Source organism: Stylophora pistillata, chromosome 2 (assembly GCF_964205215.1).
Source record: "Stylophora pistillata chromosome 2, jaStyPist1.2, whole genome shotgun sequence".
Taxonomy (NCBI): Eukaryota; Metazoa; Cnidaria; class Anthozoa; order Scleractinia; family Pocilloporidae; genus Stylophora; species Stylophora pistillata.
Window position 1 is genome coordinate 49,125,371 of NC_142520.1, and position 7,007 is coordinate 49,132,377.

A 7,007-nucleotide genomic window follows, 5' to 3' on the forward strand; every position below is an offset into this window, starting at 1 on the left:
AGTAACTCGTCCTTTGTCGGCTGGTAGGATAACTATGTTCTCGTCGTTTCTCAGTCGTTTCAGTGCGCGTTGTTCGTCTTTAGTCAAGTTGCTGTCATGTAGTGACGTTGATTGTATAGTGGAGGCAATTCTGCTTCTGATGTTATCCTTGGTCGGCTCAGATAGTTCTCGTTGCCGAGACAGGGCCGCCTCAACACTAGATACAATAGCCTCAGTCGGTATGCGTTTAGGTGTTACTGAGTGTTTTAGTCCGTATGATAGTACCCGAGCTTCAGTCTTGTCTAAGGAACGAGAAGAAATGTTACTTACCCAGTTGTCGTCCGGTTTGCTTCGTCTCTCTTCTTTGTCTCGTAGCAGTCGTGTCAATTTTTGTTGATGTCCAGTGCGGGCGCGTTCAGTCGTCTTGTTGGCTCGTTTGTCGGCAATTGTCGTAACGGTGTCAAGTAGGTCAGTTGGTATCAGTTGTTTCAGTTGGTCGTGTAGTTGTCGTAATTTGTTTCTGTGGTGTTTGAGTCTTCTGTGGCAATCATTTATCCGCGCTTTGACCAGTCGTCTGCAGGTGGCTTTGACGATCTGGATGGCCTCCTGTGTGTTCAACCATACCGTACATAAAAGGTATGTCTGAAAACATCTCGCGCATCTTACTACCATTCAATATCCGCGTCGCCCACAAACCCATCACCACACTACGTCAGTTACTAACCAACGTTAAAGACAAAGACGAACCGAGGAACAGACAGGGAACGATTTATAAGATCAATTGTTCCGACTGCCAAGCCTCCTACATCGGTGAGACTGGCAGAAACCTCACAACAAGACTGACTGAACACAGACGGGCGACAAGGAAAGGTGATGTCAGCAATCACATTGCTGAACACCATCGAATTACCAACCACAACATTGACTGGGACTCTGCGCAATGCCTAACCTACAGCACTGATTACTTTCAACGACTGACTCTGGAAAGCTGGTTTACTAACTTAGAACAGACTCCCCTAAACAGATGTCAACAACTACCCGCCCCATACAAACGACTCATTCACGACATAAACATCACAAACGACCGAAAAAGAACAACCTAGCTCTACCGACAGACCGAAACAGACCAATCACGAACGACTTACGTCACTTGAGTCTTACAGCCAATAAAATCACGGCAAAACCAACCGATCATTTCACACGAACTGGAATAAGAACATTGTACTGACAACAATCACTCACTTGACTCTGATGATGACTTCCGCACAGGTTGTCGAAACGTCAGTCACTGCCACCGACAACAGTCCTTCTCAGGACTACACTCACCCGGACGATCAGACTACACCTTCACAAAAAAAATAATGTTAACGTTAAGCAAGAGAAGAACCTTTTCCAATCTGACGAGGTGTATATCCTCACTTTTCCTCATGCCATTCCTATCCCACCCGTCCTTCCCTTAGAGTGAGTGTAAGAACTAACAAAAATTTAGCCTTCAAGGTGAATTCAACCCGTACATACCAGACACTAGTTTGGCGCTATTCTGACTGAGTACCGAAGCCACGCATATGACACGAGACAACTTTTGTTAGATTCTTCATTCCATTAAGGGAATTAATTGTAAAAATACGCCAGTAAAAATGTAGGCCTCGACAGAATTGGACCCTGTGCCTCCCAGACACCAGTTGAGCGCTATGAACAACTGACCCACGAAGTCCTGCATTGGAAGCAAGGTTAAATTTTCTAGGTACATCGTTCGAAAGCCACCAAAGCCTGATTTCTTTCAGGCTTCTTAACTGCAATTTATTTGATTGCATCTCACCTGCGAGGATCTACCCCTATTCGAAGAAATAACCGGTTAGTTGCTACGAGCTGTTATTTGATTGGTTGTATCAGTTGTATGTCTAAACATGTGTCTACGGTTTGACCGTAAAGTATCTCTCAACCCCCATTTCAGAAAGCTTCGCCGCGCGTCAGCTAATGCACGTAAAACCTTGAAGCGCGAACAAATCCGACAACGGTGCAGGCTATTGGGGCGTGTACAGATAGGTGGCCGCCTGACTGGCCGCCGGTACACTGGCTGTATTCTGTTTCGGGCTTACGGTCTTGTGTGCTTATTTCAGCGATGAAAACAGAATTGAAAAAAAAAAGTCATACTTGAATTGTTAAAAAATGTATTTGAAGCAATTCATTTTTTCCAGGGTTCCGTATCCGTTAATCACTTTTTTCTTTTACCATTACGGTAGGTCTTCTGTGACATGACAACAGACGGTAAAGGCTGGACTCTTATCGCCCGATTCTCAAATAATGACGCCAGGGACTGGATGGCTGATAGCTGATATTGGTGGTACGACCAGCAAGTTGCTACTGGAAAGACAAATAGCCCATTTACAAACGCTGACATGATCTCACCAGCATTTTGGATGGTCACACGCAGCGACGACTTCAGCCACATCCCTCTGTTGCAAATGCTGTTGTGAATGTTTGGGTGGACAAACATTTCGATCCAAAATCACAAGTTTTGGCGACTTTAGAAAAGTTAAGGCTTGGGCCAGTAATCAGTGTTTGGGTAGCTGTATGGTTCAATATGGCGGAAAGTACAAGTCAACAGACGGCTTTCAACAGGCTGAGTGCAGTGGAAGCATTCAAAGCGCCAACAAGATCGGCTTCTGGTGTGACTGGAGAGATGGTGATGGATCAGTGATGATGATTGGTGGAGGAGGAAGTAGCTGTGCACGTGCTGATCACGGGATTGGAATCACAGAAACTAAAGAAGCTTCTTTTGTTCTGGAAAACCATTAGGAACATGACTTTGGTTATGATGCTAACACTGGAAACGCTCCATCCCAGTCCTACTCGTTAAACTTATGGATACATTGAAGATAATTATGCCTTTATTTTTCAAACTTAGTTTAGAACTGAAGAACTTTGTAAAAATGATATTATCTTTTTGATAACACATTGTGATATAAATTAGATGAACATTTTAAAATGGTCAGTAATAACGCATCTTCTTCCTCTCCCAGCAAAGATGAAATAACTTCACCATCACCCCAGCCGCAACGTCAAAATCTCTTAACATCTTTAGATTTTCACCGGCAACAATTCAAATGCCATGAGAGCCTGTTCGAGAAATTCATATTCAATAAAATGATTTTAAGTCGGACTCACACCTCATCTTTTCAAGGAAATATCAAGTATCCATTGATGACTGTGCAGTGATGTCAGAAATAAAATATGCAAGATGTGTGAATTTTTTTAATCGGTTTTTTATCAAGAAAATGCTGAAGCTAAATCAATCACTACATGTTTGATTGGATAAGCATAAAGAGAATAATTAGATGACTAAATTGATGTTTTGATAAATGAATAAATATGCTGACGTTTCGGCCTCATCATGACACCATTCTCAAGGCAAAGTGAATAAACAAAGTTGAATTGGTAGAGTGAATAAATAATGCAAATATTTTATTTCCGTGGTCTCTACAAACTAGCATAATAACAAAGGATAACAAGTTCTTCAAGTGAATACCTTTGCGCGAATCGAGTCCGTTTGCACGTTTAGGGATGGTTTGAGTTTCCTTATAAAAAGCATCTCCTTAAGTGGGTAATCAAAGTTGCTAGAACATTTAGTAAGCGTGTGAAATTGTTCTGAAAGACAAGGTGGTACGTTAGAGTTATGTTCGCTAAAATAATGTTTACAAATTGACGACGATTTTTGTTTGTGTTCACCAACGCGTTCGTGGAGGTAGCCGCGAGTGTAACCAACATATCCAATGCCCTGTTTCAAATGCCTAATGTGAGGGGAGTCAGGGGCATATTCAAGCCGGTGATTTTATGACGCGCCATAAACCTCACACCAGGCTAGTCAGTAGATGAATCGCCGGGGCGAATATGCCCCGGACTCCCTTCTCACATGAGGCATTTGAAACAGGACATTGTTTACCATCATCAGTCAGCGTGGAGCAAACAGCGTGACAGTTGCTCCCTGGAACATGAAATCTGTGCCGCGGATGCCGATCCCTTGGAAAGCTGCATTTCTCGAAAGTTTTTTGGCGGTTAGCGCTTGGATTTTGAATGGACCTTCGATTGAATGACAAGAGAGCAGAAGCGTCAACCTCTTAGTTTATCTGGTGTTCGATTTGGAAGCCGGGCGATTCTAATTTCTGGGTGAAAATTGGCTTCGCGCTGGAGCGGTCGAAAATTAGCTTTCCATCCTTGTCTCCTTCTTATACAGTAAAGTAACGGTCAACGCAAAATCTACCAAATCGCTCAAATTCGCCATTTAAAACCACAGAAACGACAATACACAGCAAGTGAGGTAGGTTTACATTTATTTTGAGAATTAACATAGACATTCCTTGATAAAATTCAAGTTTACGATATTACGACTCTTCAATATTCTCCCATACATTTCTTTATATTTCGAACAAACGACAAGAAAAAGAAAGTGTTGAAAACAGTTAAGAACACTATACCTTTTTGGTAAATCATGTGTCCATGTTCAATTGCTATGCAAGATGTGTAGGCAGTAAAGTTAACAATTGAGTGTCATTATTGATCAAATGCAAAAAGAACAGGCAACAGGGTGTGATATGGCTACCTAATTGCCAAAGAAAATCAGTTTTCCACTAGTATCAAAAATGACTTTAACTTTAACTTTATTCAGGTACCTTAAAACAGAAACTCTTTTACTTAAGCAGCTGTCTATATTTGATAGCACAGGTATGATCCTCACATTTCAATAGATACAATGCTACAATCAAGTGGTGAAAGTTCTTGTGTCTAACAACAAGTTAAAAAGTACTACACCTTCACATGTTACCCCCGGGTTCAAACCATTTACTGTAAAAAGTATTTTTGTTGAAGATTTTCTTTTAGAGTCTGCTAACAGACATAGATACCTAATTCACAAATGAAACGCAACTTATGTTGTCCCTCATTTTCTAGACACCATGCCACAACTTTGTAATCAAATTTTTTACTGAGGAATTCATTCTTTCCCATGAATTGTTATGTGTGCAATGACTGTATGAGCACTGGCAACTGAAAATACTTTTAAGCGGACTGAAAAACTTCATAATTCTTAAAATCCTATTTAAATCAACTGTTGAACTACTATTTGTGACAAATCCTTGTGCAGCACAATTATAAGGCACCACTAAACATGTCCTCTCTATAGTGCAAGTGGTCCAGAGAAAGCAATTTTTGCAACTCAACATGTTCTAACATACATCTCAAATATAAATTTAAACATCTTATACAATCTCAGCTGGAAATACAACAATTTAGGCCCAGTCTTTAAAGTCCATTGTTGACATGATACCCAAGATATTGGCCGAGCCCAGCAAAACATAACCCTTTTAAATGTAGCACCTCTAGCCCACCCCCTCAACTATGTGCAATACGGTAAAAACATTTGAAAGTGACGTTCCATCTATTGTTTCACTTGTAAACACTATTCAAAGCGATGAGCTAGATATCATTGTATTTAAAACTTAATAGATATGATTGTGCGCTACGATAAATTATCCAACGAGACACACCAAATAACCAAGAACTTTTTTACAATGAAAATCCAAGTCCGATAAGATATTCAAACGTGTCAGGAGATATATAGAACCGTGGTCTCCCAGGGTTTCCCGTTCGGAGAATTGTACGTTTACGTCGAGAAATTGATGAAGATTTTAATGCTAGAGTTTTGAGATGATTTTCAATGGCCCGTAGTACTTCTGCAAAAGTAGTAACTAGAGATTCCCGCTCGATCCGGCCTTGCTCAATGTCAGTTAAGGCAATAGAATTCAAAAGACTAACGGTTCGATCGAGAACTACAGATTGTGCTTGCAAGTCATTGATATCCGTTTCATTTTTCTGTATACACTGCTCCGTTCTTTCGAGTACTGACGATAAAAATTCAGGTAAGTCTTTTTTCAAGTCAAATTCTGGCTCTACGTCCGCCATGATGCTAGTTAAAACTTACCGCACGAAAACATAAAGCCTGAAAGTTTACGTATGCTAGTTATCATTTCCGGTCACTAACCGGAAGCAATTTTGAATGATGATGAACTTTATTCATGCGTCAATTATAAAATAGCAGTAATAAAACCACTAAGTAAGGACACAACAAGATAATTTAAATAAAATAATAAATAACTAAGTATTAATATACGATTAAATAGTACGAAATATACGAATAAATAGCATAAAATTTGTGGTCAGCAGGATTAGGCTAGGGGACCTTAAGACGTGGGAAGGGGGGGGGGAGGAATAGTCTGAGCCTAACGAAGATATAACTAAGAATCATGCACTGGAAACCAAGCAACCCACACAGCCACCATCGTCCATTAACATTTCCAAATCCATTCCTCTAACTGCCCTCTTAAAACCCGCTAGTGGATTCAACGTCCTAATACGGAAAGGTAGCTTAGCCCATAGCACAGGTCCTAAATACCTAAGGGAATGCCTGCCATAATTAATAGAGTTAAATCTTGGAATAGTAAATTCTTTAACTCTGAAGTTATACACTGTGTGATTTGCTGAAGATAAATATTGTATATAGCTTGGTGCTAGCTTAAATTTCACTTTATACATGATGGTCGCTATATCTTGCAATCTACGGTTCACTAGGGTGGGCAATTTAACCCATTCTAACAACTGCCTATAGTTAGCGTTCCAGTCATGGAAAACTGCCCTAAGACCCCTCTCCTGGACATGCTCCACTTTTCTTGCATCATTTCCCCTAAAAAAGTGCCATACAGTACTGCAGTAGGTCAAATAGGGCAAGACTGCAGCCTTATACAGCTGCAGCTTAGCAGTGGTTGGTATCAAATTGCGCAACCTTGTCATTACTCCCACTCTCTGTCTAGCTTTTAGCAAATCTCTCTTATATGGACATTAAAAGTCAATTGAGAATCAATGCCTACACCTAATAATTTAATGTTCTGATAGTGGGAAACTCTATTACCGTCTATGTCAATATTGATATTGGCATCTTTTTGCTTGCTAATGAGCATGCCACCATATTTGGTATT